The sequence below is a fragment of the Sinocyclocheilus grahami genome, unplaced genomic scaffold (assembly GCF_001515645.1).
Source record: "Sinocyclocheilus grahami isolate Dianchi unplaced genomic scaffold, SAMN03320097.WGS_v1.1 scaffold112.1, whole genome shotgun sequence".
NCBI lineage: Eukaryota > Metazoa > Chordata > Actinopteri > Cypriniformes > Cyprinidae > Sinocyclocheilus > Sinocyclocheilus grahami.
The window spans coordinates 1,943,820-1,958,475 of NW_015505291.1; positions in this window are offsets into that span (position 1 = coordinate 1,943,820).

The window sequence follows — 14,656 nt, forward strand, 5'->3', positions numbered from 1 at the left end:
CATAAATCTCACTACAAATGGTGATTAAATCTAAAGATCGTTTAGCTCATATCACATCAAACCGTTCAAATTATTATTATTATTGTTATACTTTATTCTCAAATGATTAATGTTAACAACATCAGCATTGGCGACTATGCGTAATGTAGTGTGTAGTATGTAGATTTCAACTTCTGCACAGTCTAATCTAATTGTCATACTCTTCGAATTTCATATTAAGAAATCATTTTAACCCAGAAAGCAAATTATGCTCCCTTCGAACTGGTTTTCTTTAAAATACAAATCTTGTGTACTCCCAGTCTATCTGTTATCAGAAGCACATTTATAACTGGAATATAATTTAATTTCATTCACATGTGTTTCATAAACACATAATCCTTTCTGGATTACAATCCGCCATCAAAATTATCCATTTAATTATTCTGGCTGCTGTGAGAAAAGGCTATAAACAATTGGTCACCTGCAGGATCCTCACATGTGATAGCCTAGTAGCCGGGACAGCTTCTTTATGTTTACAGACGTGACGTAATGACGCAGTGCCATGCTCGAATTTCCCACGAAAACCTACCCGTACCACTCAAATTAGAAAACATTATTATAAGCTAACCATTGTGAATCGGGCTAAAGTAAGGTGATAGTTTTGAACACTGGCTGGTTATATACTTGCTCAAATATTGATTTCGGATCATTTTTAACCTAAAAAAAAGTTACGGACTGCAGCTTTAAAATGCTTATGCACATTTAAGGACAAGTTTATGTTTTAGATGGTGAACATGCTAGCAGTCTCTTTTTAAAAATCTCTAGTTCACTAGAAACTGCAGTGTGACAGGTGAAATTTTACAATGGAATTAATTAGTACACTAATCACTTCAGTTTTTTAAATAATGTAAGCTCATTAGAGCTGCATGCACAAAGTTGATAAAATAATAGTTGAAAACTTGAAACAGTTTGAGAAGTTAAGTACATCACACTGCAGTACATGTCAAATTGCTAAAAGTATGTCAACCACCCAGTTGCGTACTTCATATGATTTAAAATTATATATAAATTATATAAAAACTATAGAAATAACTGATTTAAAACCATAGCTGGTGAAAATACTAGAGTTCTAATAATTTGGGCCACCACTGTGTATATATATATATCCACACTTTGTATTCCATCTCAGTGAAACTAATTCAAATGCAATGAGACCCAGACCCCTGTTGCAGACAGTCTATAGCAGGGGTGCCCAAACTCGGTCCTGGAGGGCCGGTGTCCTGAAGAGTTTAGCTCCAACCCCAATTAAACACACCTGAACCAGCTAATCAAGCTCTTACTACGCATACTAGAAACTTGAAGTCAGGTGTGTTGAGGCAAGTTGCAGCTAAACTCTGCAGGACACCGGCCCTCCAGGACCGAGTTTGGACAGCCCTGGTTTAAACCGTAATATTTCACAATATTTTTTACTGTGCAAATAAATGCAGCCTTGGTGATCACAAAAGACTTCTTTCAAAAACAAAAACAAAAAAAATCTTGCCAACCCCAAACTTTTAGATGGTAATGTATGTGCAACAAACTATTTAATATAAAAAGTTGTATATGAAGGAGAAAATCATACATTCTTTCATTATTACATTCTTCTAAAGACATGGCCAGCCAATCACAAGCCTCCGTCAGGCAGTCCAGACAGGAAAGGGGTTGTCATGGTGATAGAATGTTGTAGAATTCTCCTTGTTTTTTTTCCCCACTTTGCGAGTGAGAGAGAGAAAGTGAGGTGAAGTGCAGCTGACAGCCTCAATGAAGTGTGTGTGTGTGTGTGTGTGTGTGTGTGTTTTAGGGTGAAATGTAAATATTAAAGCTGTCATATACAGGCTGTGCCATTCAAACCCTGGGAACTTCTCCACGTTTCCATTACTTAAAGAGGCATCATGTAATTTGCAACATTTAACAAGAAATGAGTAATACATCTCATGCTGTCTTGTATTTTTCAGTCTGAAGTTGGAATGTGATAAACTGGCGAGTGAGAAATCTGAAATGCAGCGTCATTACATAATGGTGAGTAAAGCATGCATGTTTCATCAGACCTAGTTATATACGCAGATCATATGGAAGCTGTTCCCACCACAGTATAAAAAATAATAATTGCAACTTTTTATTGCACAATTCTGGCTTAGAGGGATATAAACTCTGTTTATATAGAAATAGAATTGTGCTATTTCTTTTTATAGTTTCTTATTAGTTCTTATATGTGCATTTCTTACATTTTTGTTTTGTTTTGGCTTTAGTTCTTATATAAATATGTTGTGTATGTGTGATTGAATGTTTTTGATTTTGTCTGTAAGCCTGTGGGCATCCGCAGTAATTCATACACAAGCGTCTCATTGATCAGTTGTATGATGGGTTGTGAGTGTGCACAAGCGTATTGACGTCTTGCTGACGGATCGATGTGAATGTGTGTCTGAGCGGGACGGCAGAGATCTGAGTGATCTGCTGCTTTAGCCCAGAGCAAAGCTCCTAACCATGAGCCCAAATCACAGTCGGGTCGCTCTGAAGTTTCATGAAAACTTATGTTAAATTGATGTCTTCTCCTTCACCTCTTTTGCTTGAAGAGAAATTTTCTATGGATTTTTTGAATATATAAAGATTTTGACTGCCAATTCTCTGCTGTTATTGCTGCCTTCTCTCTACACTTGTTTTTATTTCCTCTTTGTGACACATATTGGGTGGATTCAGGTGAATTTTTTGACATTTTGAGATGTCCCAGTTTGTCCCAAATGCCCCAAAAATGTGAATGATTAAATGTGCAGCTATCATATGTTATATGTGGATAAAAAATTTAAATATACGGTAAAAATAGTGAAATATTATTGCAGTTTCAAATAACCATTTTCTATTTTAATATATATTTTGAAGTGTAATTTTTTGTCCTGAGATTTTTGATCGATCTTGCGCTTCTCTCTCCTGTTTCTCTGACTGCAGTATTATGAGATGTCATACGGACTCAACATTGAAATGCACAAACAGGTGAGAAGCTGAATATTGTGTCAGAATCTACACACTTTGCCTATTTTCTGCATCAAATGTGGGGGCAAGTTAATGCATTATTCTATTTGTCAAAATATTTAATAAATAAATATGGCAGGAGGATATGTAGATAGTTTAGCTCCAACCCCAATTAAACACACCTGAACCAGCTAATCAAGCTCTTACTACGCATACTAGAAACTTGAAGGCACGTGTGTTGAGGCAAGTTGGAGCTAACCTCTGCAGGACACCGGCCCTCCAGGACCGAGTTTGGGCACCCCTGGTCTATAGTGTTTTCAAATGGTTCAACTATATCTGTAATGCACCTGTTTGCCAAATGGGAGAAAAAAGTCACAAAGGCTGTATTTTTCAGAGCAGGACCTTTTTGAATGTTTGGGTGGATCTTCAGCGAGTCTCTGCGTCACCTCTAAAAAGTGTCTGACGTGCAGATGATTTATCTTTTATGGGCTCTTTAGAGCAGATGTGTCCCGCATGCGCAACTGAATGCATCCTATTTTTGGGAGCGCCTTGTGTATCGCAGCAAGTGATGCTGAAAGGTGTTTGATGGCAGTGGATTTTCATCTGCACACACCCCAGAGACAGAGGCACAGACGGAAAATTGACTCTTTGTCTCACGAATGAGCATGTTGCACCAAATCCACATAAACACATTCTACTTTGCTGGCTGTTGAAGTCATGTTATGCTTTTAATATCATATGGAGCGGACAAACTACTTTCAGCCAATGTTTTGTCTCCTCAAAGCCAAGAATCAGAGCTTTCCAAATAAAAAGACCACGTACAGTACAGGAAAGTTTGGATTTTTACAGATAATTGGTTTGTGGAAGTTGTTAAAATTGTAAAGCTGCAACTGGTAAAAGACTGCAGTCAACCAGAAAAGACAATGCTGTAGCAAAAGCTAGTTATTCTTAGTCACATAAATCCTTTTGATTACGTATGAAAGAGAAATAGTCTGAGCTAAAAGTTCATAAGGAGTGACGTGAAGTCGAGAAGTGAAATTAGGACGGGCAATTTCAGGACTGGCTGATTGCCTCAAGCCCCCTGCAGAGAGAAGGGCTGTTTCTCAATTCCCTGGAGAAACCAGTTTATCAAGCCAATACATACACATTAAAACAGCGCAAATTATCCCCAAAAGCTCCAATCTGAGCCATAGAATCTAACAATTATCTCCGTAATGCTGGTAATCACTGCAATTAAATGCTGTTCTGGGTGAGAGGCGGTCTCGCTTGCATCTCGTGTCTGCACCTCATGCTGAGACAAAACACAACATTCAAGACTACGAAGCATTGTGAAAATGCTCCCGGTGCAATTCCCTAGACACTGCATGTTGATGCTTTTTAAGCTGAAAAAACAACACTGCTCTTATAGCAACTGCATTGCAAACATAGACTTTGGATATTTTTGTATGTTTCTTACACTTTACTACTGTAGAATGATGTATTTCTGAGTAGAGCAGAATATCCACTAGGAATTGACTGGATTGTGCAAAGTTGCTGTTCCAGACCAGAATGAAGTCAGATTGAATGTGAGTTTGCAGTATGTTATTGAAATTGCATTAATAGTTTTTGCCAATGTTTTAGAAAGTCTTTCAGATGTTTTTCAAACTATCTTCTTTTGTGTTCCATAGAAGAACAGGTTTGGAACAACATGAAGGGGAATGAATGATGGTAGAATTTTCATTTTGGGGTGAATGAAAATTGAAAATGTACTCACCTTCAGGCCATCGAAGATGTAGACGAGTTTATTTCTTCATGGAAACAGAAATTGAGCATTTCATCACTTGCTCACCAATGGATCCTCTGCAGTGAATGGATGCCATCAGAATGAGAGTCCAATTAATTAACATCTTGTGAAGTGAAACGCTGCATGTTTTTCAGAAGCAAATCCATAAAGGCATTTTAACTTCAAACCATCAATTCTTGTCATAAACTCATAATAATGCGTCGTCCAGTGAAAAATGTACCAACATATTTGTTCAGCGCCGTTTTGAGCTGTTTTCTCTTGTAAACGGTGCTTGATCGGTGCATATTTCTCTCCTGATTTAGACGAGACAACTTTTTCACCGGAGAAAGCAATATTAGAGGATTTAGCCAGATGCAATGTGGTTTGAAGTTAAAAACTGCTTTTATCAGCTGTTTGGACACTCATTCTGACGGCACCCATTCACTGCAGCGGATCCATTGATGAGCAAGTGATTTAATGCTAAATTTCTCCATATCTGTTCCAACAAAGAAAAACTCATCTGTATCTTGGATGGCCTGAAAGTGAGTATATTTTCAAAACATTTTATATTTGGGTACCATTTCTTTAACAAATTGATAAATATTAACCAATAGCCTATTTGGCCTAAGCAATATCAGCCAAAGTACTTTCAGAGAGCTATTTTGATGAAAGATTATGAATACAAACTTCACGTTGACTACAAGGCCATTGAGATGCTGGACATAAGTCACCCTTACCTGAACCTGTCCTGGCTCGCTTCTGTACCACCACCATCCCATCTGAGTAAAGCTTCAGGGGCTGAAAGTTAAGAACAGGGTTATGTATAGAGTATTGTTGTCAGCAATATCAAAAAATATCTTTCTGCTTCTTAGCATTAAGCAAGCCTTGGCTTCGACAAGAGTTTCTTTTTCCACCTTTGTCTGCCAACTGGTCTAAAAAAAACAAGTAAACCTGCCTCATACAGGTAGTTTCAGAATTTCTAACTTTTGTTTTCATATTAAACATAATCAACTCTTGAAGACTGTCAGACTGACAAATACAACCCAAGGCCAAACAAATCAGCAAAATACATTTAAATATGATAACATCTTCAAAAGATGCCAAGAACCAAGTTGCTATATTATTTGACAACCACAAACAGCCTACACAGCTAATGAACTATATTACTTTGCAGAAAAAACTGGTTATTCAGATTAATAATAATAAAAGCACCTATCAATTCTCAAAGCAGTGCTTATAGAACTAGTTCACCCAAGCTCACCCTCATTGCGTTCCAAATGCAATTACAATGAAATGTAACTGAGACTTTCAAGCTTTAAAATGGACGCAACATCACAAAGCACCATAAAACATATGGGCTATTTTTATCTGAATACTGCTTATATCTTCTTTAGGCTGAAACACTTCAGTACCCATTTATTATAATTGCATGGGAAAGACTGAACAGAACAATTCTGCGTAAAGTGTATACTTCTCCTCTGTCAAGAGCAGATCTCTGCGTTGTCTGTTCTTCGGCACAGACGCTCATTGGCACATGGCAGCACTGGCAGATCTAAGAAATCCCAGGAGAAACAAACAGGAAGCCGGAGACACAGAAGTGCCAAATAACTTAACAACAACAGCGCTCTCACTATTCAAAATCCGGATGAGCAGCACGCACTCATCTGGAACAGGACACAAACTGGAAGCATGCCTTAAAAGCAGAATTAAATGAAAAAGACTTCAGTGTCTGGTGGCAAGAACACATCAGATGTTTTAGACATTTTTAGTGCAGTTTGCTAAAACAAAACCATAATGCTAAGGTAATTGCAAGGATACTGCAACACTGTAAAGAAAGATTATTGGAGTATGTTTTTCAAGAAAATACTATTTAAGGCTTTTTACTTCAAAATTGTAGTTAATTCAATGCCTTTTTGTAATTATTTGTGAAGTTTACTAGCAATAGGGAAAATTGTTTTGAGGTTAATCCTACACCAAATATTTTTTCAATGTGACAGCTAAAAATGTTTAGAGTGGTTTTTACATTACATTTAATTAGCAGATGATTTAATCCAAAGTAACTTTCAAATGAGGATCAATTTATCACACAAGAGCCAAAAATACTCAGTCTTTAAAACAAAAGTTTATAGTCTCATGTCTTATAAAGAGACTTTTTAAGGTAACTTATACTGTTTAATCATCATGTACTGGTGGATTTAAAAATTAGAAGCCAAAACAATGATCTGAAGAACCTAAAATGTAATCTCAAGAACTTTTTAATGTCCAAACACATAAAACTAACTCCATACAATATCCACAGTACTGCAACTTTTTAGCATGTTGCTGTGCAAGGGTTTTGATTGGTTTCTAGATGCTTTTGTGAATTTTCTGATCACATAATAAAATAACAAAAACATAATTTTAAGAATCATTTCTATCTAGCGCACAAAATTACATGCCAACGTTTAATTTTTAGTGTTAGGGTTAGGATTGCAAAGGGAAAGGGAAAATTTTCCAAAAATTCCTGGAAAGTTTCCAAATTTTCTTTGGAAATGTTCCACCCTTTTGCAGCCCTAGTCAGATCGCTTACCCAAAGCAATAATAATAGTAATGCTTGACTTAGCAAACACTACTAATTCAAGACCTAATCTTGTTCCCCTTGTTTTTCAACGTCTCATCTCAAGTAATAATGTGCAGTTTATCTTTGCGTTATTAACAAATTCACTCTTTCAATAGCAGCAGCAACTACTCCTTCCTTCCATGACAAACACTCATTGGATTTGACAGCGCCAAGTCAACCAGAAAGTCAAGCCACAACGAAAGCAGAATGTATTTTATATTGATTAACTGCTTGGACTAATTATATTACAGTGACATGTGACAGAGCTCACACAGGGGGAAGAGAAGAGACATCTTGACTTCCATATTAAACACGAATCAGAGATATTATATTCTGAATGCAAGACTACAGCTCTCCTCCAGTCTACCATAGCAGCACCAAACAGAAATGCAGAAATAATGACCGTTTTCAAACAAATCCTCCCACCACAAACTCACACCATTGTTTGAGTCAATGTTGCCATGTCAGGCCACTCATACAAAGAGATTTCAACTCTGTTTGATGCAACTAGTGGAACAGATGTTTTAGTGAAGTTTTTGGTGTAAATACAAATGTGCAGTTAGTTTGGCTTCTCAGTAAGATCTAGGACACAAATGTAAGTGTGAAGGAAAAAAGCAAAAAGGAACTCACCACCAGTCTTCAAAATTTAAGTTTCTATATAGGGCAAAACGTTTTTATAGTCCGATGTCATAAGAAGAGGCTGTTTAAGGTAACTTATATTCAAAAATCATCATGGACTGACTGGTGCATTAAAAAAAAGTGATCTGAAAAAAAATGTAACATCAAGAACTTTTAATGTCCAAACACACATTAATAAACCCAATACAATACAATTATATATGCCCAAAATGGTGATTTTAAATGCATTTGAAAGACAATTACCCAAAAATGAAATGAAAAACCAACCCAAAATGAAAACAAACCCCCAAAAAGTATTCAGACCCCCTTAAATTTTTCACTCTTTGTTATATTGCAGCCATTTGCTAAAATCATTTAAGTTAAATTTTTTTTTCCTCAATGTACACACAGCACCCCATATTGACAGAAAAACACAGAATTGTTGACATTTTTGCAGATTTATTAAAAAAGAAAAACTGAAATATCACATGGTCCTAAGTATTCAGACCCTTTGCTGTGACACTCATATATTTAACTCAGGTCCTGTCCATTTCTTCTGATCATCCTTGAGAGGGTTCTTAAAGCATAGTCCATCCAGAAATGAAAATTATTCACACTCTTTTGGTTCCAAATCATTATGACTTCTGTTCTAGAAGATATTTTGAAGAACATCGGGAAACAAACATCATTGGAGCCCACTGTATGGACAAAAACTTCAAGATACAATCAAAAGAAGAGACGTTATGTAACATATTTTCTATTTCTATAGAAAACCATCAGGCACTAGAGCATTAAAACATTAGAAACACTGATCTGAAGAAACTAAAATGTAACAAAGAACTTTTAAAAGTCTAAACACATGAAACCAACCCAAGAACCCCATGTACACATACAGTTGTGATCATAAAGAGATAGTCCATCAACAATAAAACATCCTCATCCTCATGTGGTTAAAAACATGCATGACGTTTCTTCTGCAGAACACAAAAGAAGATATTTTGATGAATGTTGGTAATCAAACAACACTGGAGTCCATTTGACTTCCAATTGTATGGACAAAAACTGAGACATTTCTCAAAATATATTCTTTAAGCTACTTTCCATTTCTTGAGGAAACCATCGTACATTGGTGCATTGAAAGAAAGAAAGAAAGAAAGAAAGAAAGAAAGAAAGAAACCAAAACAGTGATCTGAAGAACCTAAAATGTAACATCAAGAATACAAATAAAACCAATAAAAAAATACCTATATATGCCCAAAATTGTGATTTTTAATCAAAACTATCCCTTTAAGATGCAAGTGTACCATAATAACCCTGACTTATCCAAAGGTACTCCACACACGTTCACAGCTCCATCATAAAACACATTCATGACAGACCAACAACAATGTGGCCTCTCATCCTCCCATTTCAAACTGTTGTTCATCTCCGTCTCGGATGAGCGGGGCTTTATGTTTTATTAGTATTCTCTCCCTGAGCTCCACAACAGATAAAGGTTTACCTGCCCACCAACAGCTGCATTTGATGCTTGAGATCACATTCATGCACACACAGACATGGCTTTATGACGAACACCTTGTGAAGCAACTTTTACCCCAGTGTCGCCTAGCAACCATCATCTCCATGAAGTATCAAAGTTTAGTGTAAGGAGGCCAAATAAAAATCATGTAGTTGCTTGGCTTGCTTAGCACAAACATTGTGAAGCGAGAAAAATGGGGAGAAAAGGTATTTATGAAGCCTTGGCGCACACCTGTGAGGCAGCAGGGCAGGTGATGAGCTGTCTGCCCTCTGGCGTCGCTGTATGTGTCGAGTAGCAGGTCTTGGCACAGGCTGCAATTAATAATGGATGGATGTTATTTACACGTGAAACAGCACAAGGCATTTCCTCCAGACCTCCTCTGATGAGTTTCTGCCTCATTTAGGATCATGTTCCTGGCGTTTCTCGCAGGAACTATTTAAAGCTGGCTGAGATATGTCTCGCTTTCTGTCGTTCGCCATTCAGATGGCTTCTGTTCTGCTGCAGTCTATTGCCGGATGGAAAGTTTATGAAACAGACCATGAAATTCAGCTGCACATGTTGTCACCTCACACAAATGACTGTAAAATCCTGTCATGGCGTACTTGCAAATTGAGGATTTACAGTATGGAATTGGTATTTGAACCACTGGGGTCTAAAGAGACACGATTAATGTGGATTTGTACTTCATTAAAGCTCTGTGCCCCTGCGGTCCCGTGTCAGGTTCTGATAAAGGCCGTGTGGGACTCACAAGGGTGATATATTTTATCTCGTTCCATTCAGCCTTGTTCAACCAAGGTTTTCATCTGCTGTAATGGATGCCTGTTTATCTGAATCTGACAAATTACACTATGTCTGCTGGAGTGGTTGGGAAGCTACAATCTGTTCATTTTTATGCTTAACTACAAAAGCCATGGGGTGTGTTTGAATGACATACTGCATACTATTCTTTGAAAAAGTATGGATGGAATACTAAATACCTAGGCCTATAACCTACAATCCAAATTTACAATCAAGAAGATTTTTGAAGAATGTGGGTAACCAGACGGTTTCTGGTCCCCATTGACTTAGTAGATTTTTTTCCCATACTAAGGAAGTCAATGGGAACCATAAGTCATTTAGAGAGCAGAAACCATTAAGCTGCGCGCAAGTTCAAGATCATTTGCGATTCATAGATTTCACGTCTGAAAGAGAGGCTTACATGCGTTTTCTGTGCGCACGTTCTTTCTATGAATCACACGTACGTATATTTGAAAGATGAGCGTAAGATCAAATTTAGGATGGTTTCTGCATAACATTTTATAAATGAGGCACACACTAAGGTCCTAGATCATGTAATTAACTGTAAAATGTCGCATTAAGTTTTTGTCAACTCAAAGTTTATTTAATCTAATTTGTATTTTTATTGTCAGAAATAAGTTTTGACAGCTGAACAATCGGTATGCTGTTAAACAACAGTACAAACTGTGCTTCTATCCTCACATTTCTGTCAGAAATTAAATATGGTGCTACCCTGAGTAAGGTCCATTTTGGACATTTCTCAAAATTTCGTCAAAATCTCATTAACGTGGCTGCACCTTTAAGAAGTAACTAAATAAAGAAGTTAACTCACCAAGTTAAATCGCGTCGCGTGTCAATATTTTCACCTGCATTCTTTTACAATAATGAGCTTGTTTTCCCAACAAATTGCAATGTAGACTTTATTTTAAACGTCTCAACTGAGGGTATAACAAAACGGACTCACCAAAACGATCCTTTGTTTCTCTTATGCTGGGTCTAGGCCTATTCTGATCAATTCGAGTGAATTGGTTTGGCTCAACTCAGACTATAATATATCACTGGATAGCTATTTTTTGTAGCCAACTAGCTGTTCAAAACAGTAGCTTGGATGTTAAATATTAACAGATGAGCTTGTAGCTTAGCAAGCAGTTTCAGAATAGCTTCCACAATGCTGCATTATGCCCCATAATGCAATGCTCCCAACCTGACTTGCCATTTCTAGTGTGCTGAATGAACTGATAGCGATATAATGTGGCATTTTCAGTCCATTTCACCAGCTTTCTCTTTCAGGTCAATTGAGTATCAAACAATTTTAATAATAACCTCCTTGAAGGTAGCTAAACTGCAACCATGTTTATAGCTAAACATGCAAAGTAATATGGTCAAATGACAACAAAGCAGCATACAAATGTTTGAAAAGTTTGTGGCGTACAGTTTCACATACTATACTAAATGGCTGGAAGTGTAAAATATATATATATATATATATATACACACACACACACACAGCACAATGCTTATATTTAATTCTGAACAAAGCCATAAAAGTAACCAAGAAAAGAATGAACTTATAGTTTATTTAAAAAGCCGATTCTGATGTGATCAAAGCCCTGAAAAAGGAAATAAAACAGAATAGAAAAGGACAGAAAACATCTACACCTTTAAAGACCAGACAGTCCCAAGGGCCAAATTTACCAGTAACCCACAAGTCGGTCACTGTCACAGGGGTAATAGCCATCACCGTCACTTGCCTCTGACATCTTGTCGAACACCACAAATCATCCTGCTGCATCTAAACCTCATTCCTTTCAAGTTTACCTGAGTGAAGATGCAGCAAAGTTCAAAGGAAAGTTACCTTTGCGTCCTGGGCTCTTTATGCTCTGTATTCTGCAGCTCTCTCTGCGTGATTTGGAAGGCATTGTTTTCTTCTTGTGGACGGTCGATGTCCTGCATCTGGAAATGAGATACAATCCTCTTTTCTCACACTATAGTGCATCTCAATTAAGCTCCAGAGCCTCTGGTCTAAGCACGCTCACTTACAATATGAAATGAAAATATTTGGCAGCATTTTTTCTGTTTTTGTGACCTTGATTCAATGCAGCATTGCTTAGAAATGTCAATACAAATCTGATTTGTGCTTAAACATCCTCAACAGAGCAGTTCTGAAATATTAACATCTAAATCAGGCAATGAGTGAGCAAAGTTAACACATCAAACCAATGACTAAATTGGAATCAAGTCAAATTGATATTTTATTAAAAGCTCTTTAAAGTTTCATTTTAATCTGAAAACTATTACTACTAGCAGTATAAAGAAACTGCACCCGCACCTAATATTTAAAAGGATAGTTCACCCAAAAATGAAAATGCTGTCATTAATTATTCACCCTCATGTCGTTCCAAACCTTTGTTCATCTTCTGAACACAAATTAAGATATTTTTGATGAAATACAAAAGATCTTTCTGTCCCTGCATAGACCGCAAAACTACTACCACGTTCAAGGCCCAGAAAGGTAGTAAGGATATCGTTAAAATAGTCCATGTGACATCAGTGGTTCAACCTTCATTTTATGAAGCTACGAGAATACTTTTTGCGCACAAAAAAAATAAAATAAATAAATGAAGGCGAACGAAGGTCTTACAGGTTTTGAACAACATGAGGGTGAGTAATTAATGACAGAATTTTCATTTTTGGGTGAACTATTCTTTAAGCACTAATTTAGTTTAGAACAATGTATTAAACTTCAGTTAAACATTCATTTATTAGCTACAAGCCTTCTAAATAAATAAATAAATGAAGACGAACGAAGGTCTTACAGGTTTTGAACAACATAAGGGTGAGTAATTAATGACAGAATTTTCATTTTTGGGTGAACTATTCTTTAAGCACTAATTTAGTTTAGAACAATGTATTAAACTTCAGTTAAACATTCATTTATTAGCTACAAGCCTTCATAAATGGCCATGCAACTAACAAACTGCCTGTTTTTCAGGGTATGCAACATGTAGTATAACAGTTTTATTTCAAGTAAGGTTTGTTTTTTCATGGGAACTGATTTGGAGAAATTTAGCATTTCATCACATTGGATCCTCTGCAGTGAATGGGTGCCATCAGAATGAGTCTAAACAGCTGATAAAAGCATCACAATAATCCACAAGCAATCCACACCACTGCAGTCCATCAATTAATGTCTTGTGAAGTGAAAAGCTGTGTTTTTAAGAAACAAATTAATCGAGGCATTTCAACTTTAAACTGAGTCCATTATCCATAATAATGCTTCCTTTTTTAATCAGCTGTTAGGACTTTAATTCTGACGCAATTCTGACTTTGTTCTCTTTCTCTGATGAGCTCAATACTGTAATGTTCTAATGCTACAGCGGGAAGGTCTCATTGCCAGGGCTCTGCACCATAAACACTTCAGATCCTGCCACGGGGCTCTTCATCAGATGAGTGCCCTTGAACGAGGATCATTACCCCCTTGTACTTTAGGGAAGCTGTCCTGCTTTGACCCATCTCTGCCCGCAGATGTCTGCTGAAGTCAGAGTAAATACAGCCTGTGCTTAGTAACAAAAAAATGACTCATAATAGCAAACAGTAGCTTATGTTAATGAAGTAGAAATATCCTTCACTGGAAGCTATAAAGGACAGACTTTCTCATACCTGTACTGTCCTGACAGCAAAGCAATGAGCTATGGAGGCCTGTTTCTGTCACAGAATAAAACAATGTAAAAAATGAAGTATAGTATTGGTTAAGTATCTGCTAAAAATGCAGAAAGGTAGTAAGGATATCGTTAAAATAGTCCATGTGACATCAGTGGTTCAACCTTCATTTTATGAAGCTACGAGAATACTTTTTGCGCACAAAAAATAAATAAATAAATAAATGAAGACGAACGAAGGTCTTACAGGTTTTGAACAACATAAGGGTGAGTAATTAATGACAGAATTTTCATTTTTGGGTGAACTATTCTTTAAGCACTAATTTAGTTTAGAACAATGTATTAAACATTCATTTATTAGCTACAAGCCTTCATAAATGGCCATGCAACTAACAAACTGCCTGTTTTTCAGGGTATGCAACATGTAGTATAACAGTTTTATTTCAAGTAAGGTTTGTTTTTTCATGGGAACTGATTTGGAGAAATTTAGCATTTCATCACATTGGATCCTCTGCAGTGAATGGGTGCCATCAGAATGAGTCTAAACAGCTGATAAAAGCATCACAATAATCCACAAGCAATCCACACCACTGCAGTCCATCAATTAATGTCTTGTGAAGTGAAAAGCTGTGTTTTTAAGAAACAAATTAATCGAGGCATTTCAACTTTAAACTGAGTCCATTATCCATAATAATGCTTCCTTTTTTAATCAGCTGTTAGGACTTTAATTCTGACTT